Source organism: Diadema antillarum, unplaced genomic scaffold, assembly GCF_040938485.1.
Source record: "Diadema antillarum isolate AM-2024a unplaced genomic scaffold, OU_Dant_1.0 seq00000861_RagTag, whole genome shotgun sequence".
Lineage (NCBI taxonomy): Eukaryota > Metazoa > Echinodermata > Echinoidea > Diadematoida > Diadematidae > Diadema > Diadema antillarum.
In genome coordinates this window covers 274,781-290,275 of record NW_027271731.1, presented here as the reverse complement: position 1 = coordinate 290,275, position 15,495 = coordinate 274,781, and the positions used below count along the sequence as shown (strand labels likewise).

Here is a 15,495-nt window from a genome sequence, read left to right as displayed (position 1 = left end):
GACACCGTGTCACACCCGGTGAGAGCATGGAATATGGGGAGAGTAGCACATTGTCTTGGACTCATGGAGGCAACCAGTTCATGTACGGGTATGTAACTAAAGCTGGATCCAGCACCCAAAGCTACCCATAGTTCGTCAGGAGTAATGTTGTTGAAAGAACTTACTGCTAGCACCACAACATCGGTGTCCACAGTGCGTATTGTCAGTTTCTTGAGTCCCTTATGTACGGCATCTGCCACATGTACAAGCATGCGTGTGTCTGCCTCCTCGTGTGAACATGGGGCGAGGCTGGTCAAATCGGAATCAGTAGGGGAGCAGAAAACCCCACTTCCACATGTAGCGTACATCTTCTTGCCATCAGCCACTGGAAGACCAACTGCCTCTCGTGCGAGTAAGCTGAAGAGTTCAGTTTTGTTCTCGTCTACACGAAGGAAACCCCTCCAGTTCTTTGGCATGGCAGTAGAGGGAAGCACTCTCCTTCTAGTGCCCCTTCCCCTCTTTTCTCTCGTTGTACTTTTCAGGCTGTTGGGAATATACACATCCCAAACGATGTCCAGCCTTTTCACCTTCATCAGTTGACTGGAAATGTATGCTCCAAAGACGGTGCTCGCATAGTCTTTAAAGGTCTTTGCTGAGCATTTGCACAACAGCTGCACCATCAACAACTGTAGCATCAACCGTAGGTGCACACTTGGTCTCAGCGAGGTCCGATGTTAAGCAATGCAGTAAATCTGCTTTTGCCCCAAGGTGCATTTTTTTCTCCCGTTGATAACGAAGGTGGGGCTGCCTGGTTCTCGTGGCGGAAGAACTGGTCAAGGTCCCCATCCCTGGACTGACATGAGATGTATAACCTTGATAAAGAGATTGCAATCACTCTTCACTGCTGCGAGCTGCATCTGCTGCTTTGATTGTGTCCTGACATGTGGCCGACTGAAGAGTGGCAACTTGTTCTTCTTTAGCGTGTCTGTCACTGGTGTCGTGCAAAGTTCAAGCCTTTCTTCAACAAACTTTGTATACTGCTCATGACCAAGAGATTCGATCTCTTTCACAGTTTCTGAAACTGCAGATTCCATAATGTCTCTCGTGTCAAGAACCAACAGATCTTGAGTGTCCTCTAAGAATGGGTTCCCCATATCTTGAAACACTGCTGTAAGTGCTCTGATATCCTTCATGAAAGCCGCCTGCACTCCAGGTTTCTGGTCATGGTGAAAATTCTCAGTGTCGTGAGCACTCTCATCTCCTCTTATTGTCGTCTGCTCTTCAAATTCTGCGGTGATCCTTGCTACTTCAGGACCTGCCACCATCCAGCGTCTGAGTGTCCCAGGGTTTCCTGTTAGTCCAATAGCACCACCACATCCTTTGATCACAGCATTTGTTCTGTTTGTGACATTGGTCAATTGCCATGGCAGAAAACTTGTTGGTGGTCTTGTGTACCACAAACTTCCCAGCCTTGAATTCTGCCAGGACATCTGGGTGCTTGTCTACGAGGTTCATCATATCACGGATGTGCACAGAAAGCCACCTGGAATACTTCGTGTGATCTAAGGCAAACATCCAGGGCATAATCTGCGTCAGGGATTGCATATAGAGCTCAAAGTTCCCTTCACGAAGTGATCGGATGTACACCAGAAAGAGAATCTCCAATGACAGGGTCTTAAAGGGTGTGTACAGTTCTGGTCGAGGTGAGGATGTAGCTTTTAACCTTTTGCGAGATATTCAGAAACCACTCTATGAGCTGTCAAAGAGCATGCCGTTCTAAGGGGTATCAAAAGTTTATTCGATGAAAAGCGGTTTTGAAATGGCCGAGATATTATTATTATTATTATTATTATTATTACTATTATTTATAGTGCGCTTTTCCCACAAGGCCCAAAGCGCTTACAATCAATTCAAAACATGTACGACAGTATGTATAATTGGATAAATGTTATATATACAGCTACGAACTAGTTGCTACTGAAAAGATGTGTTTTCAAGGCTTTTTTGAACACACTGACTGATGGAGACTGTCTAACGGTAAGTGGTAAATTGTTCCAGTGCTTTGAAGCAGACACAGTAAATGTCCTATCACCGGCTAAGGTGCGAGTAACAGAGTATGTGAGACGAAGCGGATCACTAGATGACCTCAAATTTCTAGTAGGTGTATATAAAGTCAAACAGGCGTCTAAATATTTCGGAGCTTGATCGTTAAGGATTTTATAAACAAACAAAACTAATTTGAAAATTATCCGTTGCTTCAAAGGAAGCCAGTGCAACGACTTCAGAAGTGGCTGAGATGGGTAGTCCCTAGAAACCTGAAACACTAATCGGGCTGCCCAATTTTGAAGTCGCTGCACACGATCCAGTTGAGTTGAAGGAATGGAAGAGAGAAGCCCGTTACAATAATCTATACGGGATAGAACTAAAGAACGCACTGCGTTATGACATGCAGATTGATCAATAAATCTCCTAATCCTAGCAATATTTCTTAAATAAAACGTAACAGTACTACAAATTTGAGAAATATGTTGAGACATTGACATTCGACAATCAAAAATAACACCAAGATTTCTTATTGTTTCTGAGGGGCTAATTAGTGTGCAACCAACATTGAGCTGAATGTTTGAAAGACCGCGCAGATTGTGGGCTGAAGCTGCTACAAAAAACTCAGTCTTCGAATCATTCAGTTTCAACTTATTTGCTACCATCCATTTCTTAATATCTAAAATACACATTTCAAGTTTAGTGATGGCATTAAAAGAAGCTCCTGGAGTCTTCGGGTCATAAGAAATATATAACTGTATATCATCAGCATAAAAATGATAATTAACATCATAATGTTGGGCTATCTCGCCAACTGGAAGAGTATAAATTGAGTATCCTATGGGTCCTACTATTGATCCCTGGGGAAGTCCAAACTCTAACACAGTGGGGTTTGACAAATTACCGGCAATGTCAACCCGAGAAGACCATCCCAAAAGGTATGACTGAAACCAGGACAAAACTGTTGACCTAACACCTGTTCGTTTATATAAACGGGAAAGAAAAATTTGATGATCAATCGTGTCAAATGCGGCTGACAGATCTAAAAGAACAGCAAAAACAACCTTGTTTGAATCAATGGCAAACATAATATCATTTTTCACTTTTACTAAAGCTGACTCAGTACTGTGCAGAGACCTGTAAGCAGATTGAAAAGAATCAAAAAGATTGTTAGACTCAATGTGATGAACTAACTGTTTACAAACTGCTTTCTCAATAAGTTTACCTAGAAATGTTAAATTTGACACTGGTCTATAATTCTTAAATTCGTTTTGGTCCAGGCTGGGTTTCTTCAAAAGTGGTTTTACTATTGCCGAGTGTGCTCCTTTGGGAAAAACACCTGTGGAAAGAGATTGATTGACTATGTTTGTAAGCAATGGTAATACATGATTGAGGTTCTCTTTCAGGAGCCATGTTGGAATGGGATCAAGTTGACAAGATTTAGTAGCAGATGACATAATGATTCTGGATAAATCTGATTGTGTAAGCAACTGAAAATTATCAAAAAGAGGAATATTTACGTTTACAGTATCACAAAATTGGTTTACAGTGATTCTGTTGCACGCATCTACTTCATCTCTAATTTTTCTTATCTTTCCGACAAAAAACAAAGAAAATTGATTCGCTAATATGGATGCAGAATCATACAAGGGGAGATAACTTGCTTTCTTATTCAAAAGTGAGTGGATAATGCGATATACCTCCTTGACAGTGCATGAACTCAACTTGTCTTTCAAAAATTTCTCTTTAGAGACATTAATAACCCGACATACATCTTTATTTGCTGCAATGAACAGTTTACGATCTGAATCAAGTCTTGTTTTCCGCCATTTTCGTTCTGCTTTACGACGAAGTTGGCGAGCTACAAGTGTGGACTCATTAAACCAAGGCATACGTGATTTCAAAGGGCGAGATTTTGTCTCAGATGGAGCATAGGTATCGAGTACCTTAGTAACTCCAGAAACATACCAATCAAACAAGCTATCTAATCCTGCGGGTTGAGACGACACTAATTCCTGCAAAGCATTAGCAAATTGAACTTTATCAATTTTGCGATAATTGCGTAATGAAGAAGTAATAGAAATTAACTCTGATTTCTGTTTAGCCAGTGAGAAACGGATCATATGATGATCAGAGATACATGTTTCAAATATATTACAATCTGATATTACTAAATCATCTCGGGTAAAAACTAAATCTAAGGTGTGACCCAGATTATGAGTTGGACCTTGGACGTGTTGGATAAGCCCAGCAGATGCTGTACTATTATTCATATGAAGCACATCGCTTTTAGACATGTCTTCCCAATGGATATTAAAGTCTCCTAATAACACCAATTTCCCCGGATACAAGGATATCTCACTTACAAATTCATCAAATTCGTTCAGAAACTTAGAAGATGTGAGTCTATTTACTGAAGAGGGTGGTGGTCTATACACAATGAAAAAATTGACCGAACATGACAAATCAGTAATGTGTGCCCACTCAAAAGTGGAAAAAGACAGAACAGAATTTTTCATCATCAACTTAAGAGTAGACTTGTACAATACACCAATTCCACCCCCACGTGTACTTGTATTTCGTGGTGAATTTATAAAAGAATACCCTCTAGGAGTCAACTCCCCAATTATCACATCATCCTGGGGGTTAAGCCACGTTTCTGTGATAAACATGATATCGAAGTCATGTTCGTGAACATATTCAGCAATGCATATTGTTTTGTTTCTAACAGAATGTACATTCCATAAACAGACATTACAATTGGACTCTACAAAAGAGTTACTTAAATTTGGCACGACTTTAAGATTGTCGACGTTCATCCCTCTCAGTTTCTTGTAGGTCAGTTTCCTACATGATGAGGTGATCACTGGTATATGTGACAATGAAGGGGCACTTAGTATTGTGCCCACTCGTGTCCGTGTCTTAACATTCTTCCGACGTCCCCATCTCTTCCCTCGAAGATGTGTCTGAACACCTAGCTCTTTGATTCTTCTCCATACATTCTCATTGAGCATGCCCCTGTTCTTGCCTGTTCTATGAAGAAAATTGGGCAAATCATTAGTCACTGTCTCCAGACTCAAATGTCTCCATGCAGGGTTGCACAGCAGTAGAATCTCCCTGTTGTATACAATGCGTTCCCAAGTACCAAGTCTATTGTAGGATGTAGAATGTATCGGAGTGCGACAGCTCAAGTGAGAATACTCAGCTGTTGGTCCTGGGTTAGGGGCGACATCTCCGGCTTTCAGTAAATTGAGCTGAAATGTTGCAGAGGAATTCCTGTAGTATGGCAGCCGGTATTTAAAGTATTTACAATGAAGAAAGGGCTCTCTATTCCCTGAATACCCTTGTACACGTACATGATAGTTTGTGGTTGAGACTTGACAAACAGATACAATGTGAATGATGAGCCAAAGTCTCAATAGATCCATTATACTACCAGAGTAACAATGACTTAGAGTATGGCGGGCACTCTGTTAGAGTTGAGCGAACATGAATAAGGCGCAGATGAAAGTGAAGTGCATAGTCACTGTGTACACAAAATGGTTTACAAATTCAGTGTAGCTCGAATCAGAACTTGTAAGAAAATAATGCATAAAATATCTCACCAAATACAGCAAAATACAGTTCCAGATTTGGCCACCTGTATCCATGTACGTTACAAAATAGGATGATACAATCGAAAATCCAATATTTCACAGAAATACAGTGAAAATAACACAAAATGTCAGAGCACAAAATAAGAGCATGTCAACCACGCAGGGCGACTTACAAAAGAGATATCCAAAAACAAGGTGAAACAAAGAGATCCTAATAAAGTTGGGGCATGTCGCCTTTTATTATTAGCACTTTTTTTGATATCTCAGCCATTTAAAAGCCAATTTTTATCAAATAAACGTTGAATCCTTCTTAAAATTACATGCTCTTTCATATTTCATAAGAGGCTTTTCATTATTTCATTTAGTAATGTTCAAAACATGAATCCCTACCTCAACCAGTACTGTACAGTCCCTTTAAGCCAGTAGTCAAAATGCACACTGGCCTTTGCCCGCCTTCTGCACCACTCCTCAAAGACCTCTTCATCTGGCTGAGTGTTGTTGGCACTGTCTTGTGTGCAGTCTTTGCTGTACGCCTGCTGGAGTAGTGTGTGGAGAGTCGCAGCTGTGACTTGGTGTGCATGGCGGGTCTTGGTAACATGACTGGCTCGGACAAAGGAATCTGCTGTCCCAGAGCTGGCAATGTTGGCTTGTACCAGGGCATTCGTCCAACCACTATCTTCAAGCCTGTCACCAAGCAGCTGCAAAAAGAAATGACCAAAAAAAAAATGACACAGTTATGATGAATGATGTTAAAATTGCATTGTAAGTGCCCTTCCTGACACAATGTAATGTAAAACTACGCATGCTATTTCACTTTCATTGATGAAAATTGTGGTATAACTACTGCATGAGTACCAGAATATCTTAATATGTACTCAGCTGCTACTTTATGTCACGGAACATACCTTCAACACACCCATCTCGATATGAAGACCGCCAAACATGATCACAAAGTGATCCTCCCCATGTGTGGCTGGCCAGGTCCACTGAATTTCCTTGGCAAGGGCGAAGAGTGGCTGATCTGAAGCAAGAACAGGAACTTGTCCAGGGTTCAGGTGCTGAATTGCTGCTTTGACAATGGTCATTGAATGCTTTATCATTGCCACAGAATGAGCGCTGTCTACAAACAGAGGCAAAAGTGCATTGATTGCAGCAGGTGGGATCAATGCTTTTTGGAAAGAAGCATGGTAGGCAGACCATGATACCCATTCATCTATGGATTGCTTCTCTAGAGCTGTCTCCACAGTCCTCGGCCATCTATACCAGGGTACTCTTCTTGCACTGCAGCGTCAACAGCCATGAGGTCAGGAGGTTTTGCAGGACCTTGAATCGGAGGTGCAGTGAAGTGGTGTGTCTTCATGGCAGCAGGTGGTACACTTGTGTACTCTAACGGCAGAGGAGTTATAGACTTGGCAGAAGGTACGTCTTGCCCGATCACCACTACACCACGGTCGAGGCCATCATTTGTGTTCGATGGATGCTGCATAAGGGATATACTTGTACCATGGAAAGAATCCTTGGCTGTTGCAGAGGTAGGGTTATGGTCAATATTATCAACAGTCCCAGTAGTGAAGAGTCGCTTTCGCAGCTTGGGTGGGCATACAACTTCTTCCATGTCAAAGCGCTTGCAGACAGTGGCGTATCTAGGGGAAACGGCGCCCGGGGCAAGCGCGAAAATTGCGCCCCTAATTTCTGAAAAAGTGTTCAACCCCAACCCCATCCCGGTAGGGACTTTAAACAAAGTCTACATGATATGCTTTTTTCAAGCACTTAAAAGGGGTCTTTTTGAGGGTGATTCAAATGTAGCGAATTTTGATAAATTTTGACGAGCGAGCGCAGCGAGCGAGCCGAAAATTTTTGTATTTCAGCTTACAAAACATGGAATTCTTGCCATTTTTTGCTTATCAAATCTTACAATTCTAATCAAGATATAGTGACGGCCTTATAGATAACGATTTATACCAACAAACTGAGGACTTTAAAAAATACTCTAAATTAGTGCGCGCGAGTGAGCCGAAGTTTGTATATTTCTGCGTCATCATCACGTTTTGTTCTTATCTCTCTTTTTTTATAATAATATATATAAATTTTGGCGAGCGAGCGCAGCGAGCGAGCCGAAAATTTTTGTATTTCAGCTTACAAAACATGGAATTTTTGTCATTTTTTGCTTATTAAATCTTACAATTCTAATCAAGATATAGTGACGGCCTTATAGATAACGATTTATACCAACAAACTGAGGACTTTTAAAAAATACTCTAAATTAGTGCGCGCGAGTGAGCCGAAATTTGTATATTTCTGCGTCATCATCACGTTTTCTTATCTCTCTTTTATATATATATATATATATATATATATATATAAATTTTGGCGAGCGCAGCGAGCGAGCCGAAAATTTTTGTATTTCAGCTTACAAAACATGGAATTCTTGTCATTTTTTGCTTATTAAATCTTAAATTCTAATCAAGATATAGTGACGGCCTTATAGATAACAATTTATACCAACAAACTGAGGACTTTAAAAAAATACTCTGAATTAGTGCGCGCGAGTGAGCCGAAATTTGTATATTTCTGCGTCATCATCACGTTTTGTTCTTATCCCTCTTTTTTTATAATAATATATATAAATTTTGGCGAGCGAGCTGTATTTCAGCTTACAAAACATGGAATTCTTGTCATTTTTTGCTTATTAAATCTTACAATTCTAATCAAGATATAGTGACGACCTTATAGATAACGATTTATACCAACAAAGTGAAGCCGAAATTTGTATATTTCCACGTCATCATTACGTTTTGTTCTTATCTTTTTTGATTTTTTTGCGCCCCCCCCCCCCGTATGTTCGAAACCGTTAGCGTCCTCTTTTGATCCAATCGGCGATCGCCTTCAGAACGAAAGAAATTGCAGCCGCTGCTCAGTGAAACATTTTGCCTGCTAAATATTAGATGACATGTGTGAACACAATAGACATTGTCATTTTGTCCGCGTCGTCACGTTTTGTTTTTACCTTGTTTGATTTGGTTTTCTGCCCCCCCCCCCATCATTCTCCCTCCCCCCCCCCCCTTTCCGGGCGAGTTTTTTTTTTCTTCTTCTTCTTCTTCTTCTTCGTTTTTTTTTTTCTTCTTCTTCTTCGTTTTTTTTTTCTCTTCTTTTCTTCGCTTTTTTTTCGTTTTTTGCGCCCCCAAGGAGTGGCGCCCGGGGCACGTGCCCCCCTTGCCCCCCCCCCTAGATACGCCACTGCTTGCAGACACCATTGGCAATGTCTGTTGTCAGCTGTAGTAATCTATCATAGGACACACACAGCCCAAGGTTGAACAATGTGTCAATCAGGCTTCGACTCCTAGTCACAGAGTTTATCTTGAGGGACAAGTAGAGCGGGAGTGGCGTTTCTCTCTCGCGGCCATGGCGAACTGAGGTCGATTCGGCATTCCGTGCATGCTTAACACTATTGAACACCAGCAGCTGTGATATTGTAAGAGCAGCAGTTGTGGTGCTCGGGCTGCTGAACTGAGTCTGGTGGTTGATGTTGGCCCCATCGAGGATCATGTTCACAAGAGCAATGAGGGAAGGTGACACAGAATCTTTTTGACAATCAGATTTGAATGCACCGTCAAAGGTAAACTTGGTCTCAAACATTTCTCTACGGACTACCTGTGCAGCTCTTGCAAGGTGTATGGCATCATTGTCACATCCACAGGCCTTTTTGAGCGCTGGACCTATGTCTCTCTCAAACAAAAGAAGTGTTTCTCTGCCATGAGGATGGGCTCTCAGGTCAGGAAGTGCAGAAAGGAGCCTGTCCTTCAGTCTAGTTGTGTGTACTCGGTTGTTCACAGTGGCACCAAGCTGCTCTAATCTCGTCTTGTATAGGTTGGCCAAGTCCGAGAGTCTGAATACTAGCATTGTCCCCATCTTCAAGAGTGTCTTCCATAAATACCACCAACTCAGCAAAGGCTATACCATGCAGTCGATCTGCATCCTCATCCTTGGGGGCGGCAGGTCTGACTTTGTTGTATAATGCACGAAGACAGTTGCGATGATATTTCGCTTCTATGGCAACCATGTCTCCCGCAGACAGCTTGGCAAGAAGTTCAGCATCCCCCAATTCAATGGCACATTTCCGAACGTTTTTGTTAATTTCTGTTGTAGCTGCATGGTGCAAGCCAGCATTGCCAGCTGGGTTATTACAAAAGAAACAGGTTCGGTCGACTGTAGAATCATTTGGGCTGCAGCTGATCGTGTGCGCACTGTTGGAGTACTGGTACAAGATTGTTGTTTTGAAGCTGATTCTGCTTTGCTCTGCTGAAGAAACATTTTTTTGTTCAATTTTAAGCGACTCTTTTGGTGCCACTGAGCACTGTGTCTCCTCAAAGTAGCTTCTACACCATCGCCATCATCCAGTCTGTTCAAGTGGAGGTCCATTGGCATGTGGCGGAGTCCTTTAAACTGGATGAGATCCTCCGTCAAGGATGCATAGCCAGCACCAATCGGTTTCATTGTAGATCGAAGTGGGCACTGCAAAGGTTCATCTGTGTCTGCTTGGCAAAGAATACACATTTTCCAGTTAGTTTGTGGGGGCAGTTTACATTCCTTGGCCATTGAAGGCTGGGTTGGGTCTATGATTGTATGACGCTTTGCCATGGTGATGATCAGGTCTCAGGTCTTAGATGATATATTTTTGTTCTGGCCATCAGACAATGATCTGCAACAAAAAGAACGAAAATTGTGTAAGTTTCAGCCACCACAGTTTGACCTCCAACTGTCCTCCTGACTATTATAAATCAATAACAGTGATAGCAATAATTACCACAACAATGATAGTATATAGATTATATTACACCAAATCCACTTTGTAGAGTGCTCAATGTGCGACAGAGCAAAATTAACATATTAAGATTACTCTTTTTTGGGGGAAAGAGTCTCAAGTCATAAAAGCTTTTAAGTCAATAGGAAGGCTATTGCAGAAATCGGGGCATGCATGAATAAAAATGGCATTTTCCCCATGATTCTTGACTTTATGAATAGCACGGGAAACATGAGATGATTTAAAAAGTCTTGTGGGAGTGTGACTTTAAATGAGAGAGGTATTAAAAAGAGGGCAGGACTATGGACAGCGACGTCGTTCAGGGTCTAATGATTGTCAAGATTTGGAACTTTTTCTTGCTTTTTTACCTAGCTGTCCATTTATTTCACACACAAAAAATGTGAACCGGCTTATTTGCTGAATTTCAATTCTGAAATGTAAAAACTCCCTCGCGTGAGTGGGGGATACATCATACCACCCCCTCCCTCGCTTGGTCCCTCTCAATAGAATTTATTAATTCACTTTAGGATAGACAAATTTCGGAATATTTCTACAAAAAGTGTACACCAGATCTGTCACTTCAGTTCCAACAAATTCAAGAGTTTCCTCAAGTGGAAGGATATATCCCCCTCCCAACAACAACAAAAAAGTGTGCCTCAGGTGATTGTATTTCAGCTTTAAAATTGCAAAAGGGCTGTTATGTCAAAAGAGGTATCACATTCGGACCCTTCCCTCAACATAATAAGAGCTGAGATACTGTGATTCAGTCGTTCACGTTTTAGTATAAAACTTATTTTCTTATTACGTATGTCATGATAGGCAAAGATCCATAATTTCACCAAAATGTGTGTACCAGATTGCTGAATTTTTAGTCTATACTGCAAAATCTTCCTAAGCTAGAGTGTGAGGGAAGTACCCCCTTCCCACACCTTTTTTTTTTCCTAGCTCCGTCTCTCCACTCAATAACAAATAATAGTTCAGCCCCTGTTGCCCCTCCCCTATCGTTAAAACAGATCGACGCCACTGACCATCAACACAATGAAAAGTGAGCAACACGTTTATTAAAAAAAAAAGAGAACACAATTGAGATCAACATTCTTACATCTTGATGATATTTACCTCTCATCCTATGAGGTCAGATGATTGCCAGTGTTCCACAGCAACGAGTAGACACTTTCACTGTAATACAAATGCATGGTTTAGTCATCATGTTAATCATTAGATATACCTTGATCTTTGGGATATAATATGTAATTAGTACAAACTTTGCTGTGACCAATATAAGATATCCTTGACAGAAATTACTCGAAGGATGACATAATTTATACAGCTTTTAATAGTTCGTGAATTCTGACCTAAAACCTGCAGTTTCTTGCTCGCTTCCGTTCAATACATTGTCGCGACAGAATACTAGTAGAGTAGGTCGACATCTACATGAGATGAACAATGCTGTTCACGTACGTATGTTGGTGTAGTCGCATCCATAGGTTTATGAGTTAGACCACCAAGTCAACAGCTTTAAATCAATTTCAATTAGTTCATATCAGCGAGTATCATACTCCATGAGTTATTTTTCACAGGAAAGTTTGCATCATGAAAATTGCGAATATAGTGATTGTTTTCCTTGTAATTAAGGCCACTATACTATTCAATCTTACATTTTTTCACAAGTTGTTTACTTTTTAATTAGTATAGATTTACGTAGGAGTTACTCTAGATCTAGATGCCATATTGATTATTTGTATCACGTATTTGATATGTAAGTAGAAACTATTCATTCAAATCATTTCTCATAGGGCTCAGATTAACTAGTGTATCAGAGACCATTATTTTCTTTTTTCAACCAAGATAAATTTGACCATACTTTCCTTCTAATAAGTGTCAGTGATGTCGGTTCGAAACAGAGAGCTCAGTTATGTGAACGTACATGAGATAACTAGCCTTCAGGCCCAACAGGTTATAAACCGCATTATACACAATCAGTGGATATAATTATCTCAATTGATGCATCAAACATCAAAGTCTTTATGTTTTGAAATGATTGACCTCAGTCCATAGAGATCAAAGTTGAATAAATATGGATGTTTACCTATATGGGTAGTTCATTTGATGAGTAGACACTAGACACTTTTTTAACAGTAATGCATGGCTTTACACATATTTTACCTAACTGGTAGCGGTATCAGAAACACTTGAAAAATAATGCATCAAAAACTGACATCTTACAGGGCCCTTTGTCAAAACCTATAACATTTATAATCATCAATATGTCGAGGAATGATAAGTTGTAGTGTTATGTAAATGTCAAGGTCCTTATAGAAAGGTAATGGAACAGACTAAAAACATGATTCAACTTACTGTGTGTCAGCTAATATGCAGACTGGAACACTGTGAAGCACTGAATCTGAGCTCTGCATAGGATGCACATGTACTGAACTTGAAGCCAATACCAGGGCAATGACATGGAAGTCTTTGGTTTTTCCCACTGTCAAGGTCACTTTCACATTATATGCATTCTGTGTAACATTTTAAGTCAATGGAATAAGTGGGGGGGGGGGGGTACTGTATAGGCCTACATAACCTCTAGCATTTCTATGTATAGGCCCCTGGACAATATTGTAGCATATATTCATTGTTTTTTCCATTTGAAACAGTTCACTGTATCAAAATTACAAATTCTTCTGGTTTTTAAGTTCATTGGCCTTTTGTTATATTGTAGGCAAGGGTGGAAACCTCAGTGTTGCCTGTTGATAGTAAACGATGCTCTGTGGAATATGAAGACAGTCATATTGTATAACAGGTGCATATTCAGAACATAATAATCTTACCTTTAAGTAATGACGTGCAATATCAGTATTCAATAAGTTTGAGGTCATTGACGTCATAGGGTCATCAGGGGTCAAAGGTTAAAATCTGTAACCACCAATGCTCGGTGGAATATGAAGACATATCATTGTTATACAAATGCTCATTTACTAAATCTTAACCATGTTTATCGTTACCAATCACACCAAATATCAGTTTTCTCATATATTTTGAGGTCATTGACTTTTCGTAGTCCTCAGGGGTCAAAGGTAAACCCTGTTGATAATTGCCAATGCTTTGTGGAATGTGAAGACAATCCATTGTATCAGAATAAGCTCGTTTAGGACATCGAAACTGTGTTTATCATTGTCCAAAGACGCCAAACATCAATATTCTGACACTTAAAGTTCATTGACCTCTGGAGGTCATCAGAGGTGAAATCAGACTTACCTCCCGATCTTAAAATGAATCTTATGGCATGTGCTACTACTTGTGAAAGTTTCATGCTTCAGTCAAATTTTGCACAATTCACCCAATTTTGAGAGCTTAACCGCTCTACTAGAGATATTTGGGAAAATGCATTGCCTTGCCTTTGATCAGCATGAATAAAACCTTCTAATGATCAAAATTATCAAACATTATGCTACTTCTCTTGGAGTGTGTATTTCAAAACTTTGAAGTATATAATATGTGTGTTTTGTAAGTGCCTTCAAACACTGCCTCAGTAGGAAGCACTTTGCCTTAAATCCCTATACACATATATCATGGATGTCGCCCAAAGAATGGCCAGTGCAGATATTTCTAGCTTTGCTGTGGAGAAATTATTCACAGCACAGCATACTTGCACCGGTCCCAGCAGTGATTTCGTCTTTACCTCCATGTTATAAGATTCCAATACCAACACAATTTCCAGGAGAATAACTTTTGGCTAAAGAAACTTTGACTTGAAAAGCATGTTTAAAAAGCATGTGTGGAGGTGTTGCGGCCGAGTGGATCGATAAGAGCGCCCATCTGAGCACATCCAAATCAGGGAGATTCCACACAGCAATCAGGGAGATAATTATCTGTGTGTTAGATGCATTTCAATGGGCGAAAATAATTCCCAAATCAGGGAGATTTTAATATTCTCTTATTCAGATATGAACAGATTTTGACATTTTCAGGGAGACTCCTGCAGTATCAGATAGATTTGATATGAATGACATGAGCGTGGTTTGGGTTCGTGGGTTCAAGCCCTGTGAAGCCCTACACGTTTGCTCTTCAGCAAGACACTTTGTCCACAAAATTGCTGCTCTCCACCCATGAGTATAAATGGGTAGCCAATATAGGATGTGCGTCGTCCACAGGATGGCGACTAGCTGGAATGTTCCCAGGGAGTGGAGAGTGGTTGGAAATAATCTAGGCCTATCCAGTGACCAGTATCCAGTGGCCTTAAGCACTCTTCAGAGTGGATTTGGCGCAAAAAAGTCATATATATCATTATTATTATTATCTATGATCATTACTAGTATTACATAGATGCCAAGTTCAAAAAATTTTTATGAGTGAGATTTTCATGACTGAGCATTTCAGCGCACACGCATGTGCATGAGCGAGGGAGCGAAACGTTATGAGCGAGGGGAGGGTGTGTGTCCACCCTCCCACGGTAGGGAACTTTTTCAATTTTTAGCTCTTAATGGTGCAAGCTGGTGCATACATAAGTGACTCTTTTTTACTTCTTTTGAACGACAAAAGGGAAATATGCCTTCAATTGCAACTCTCACTTTAAGCTATGCTCCCAATGCGTGAGAAAAATGGGTGTCATGCGTGAGATCGTGAGACAGACCCTAATGCTTGAGTCTCACTCACAATGCGTGAGACTTGGTAGCTCTGGTATTATACATACGTAAGATCATTGAATCGTGTTAACAAAAAGAAGTAGGTGTTTAACGTGAAGAACCATGTGATCGGAAGACAAAACACACTCACACAAAACCGTATGAAACTGATGCCAACTTTATTTTTTCTTGAGCTACATACACAAACAAGAATATCAACTAAATGGGGATTAGATCATCGGTTTCTTTGGGGGAGTTTTTAGTGTGGGAAAAAACGAGGATAAAAAGCAAAAAAAAACAAGTTCATATCTGTATGATTCAAATATTGATGGTGTTTTTACTATCGATTACATCGTTTTCTTTTACATGTATTTTCCTCTCTCTTATTTCCATTATACATCGGATTCCTCTATACTTTCTATTAAAAAGTTTGTTTCCTTTTAAAACTGTCTCC

General features: G+C 40.3%; 1 pseudogene; it reads right to left on the bottom strand.

The window, feature by feature from the left end:
- Positions 1-812: 812 nt before the first annotated feature.
- LOC139740551 (uncharacterized) lies at positions 813-11,586 on the bottom strand (annotated as a pseudogene).
- Positions 11,587-15,495: the final 3,909 nt, after the last annotated feature.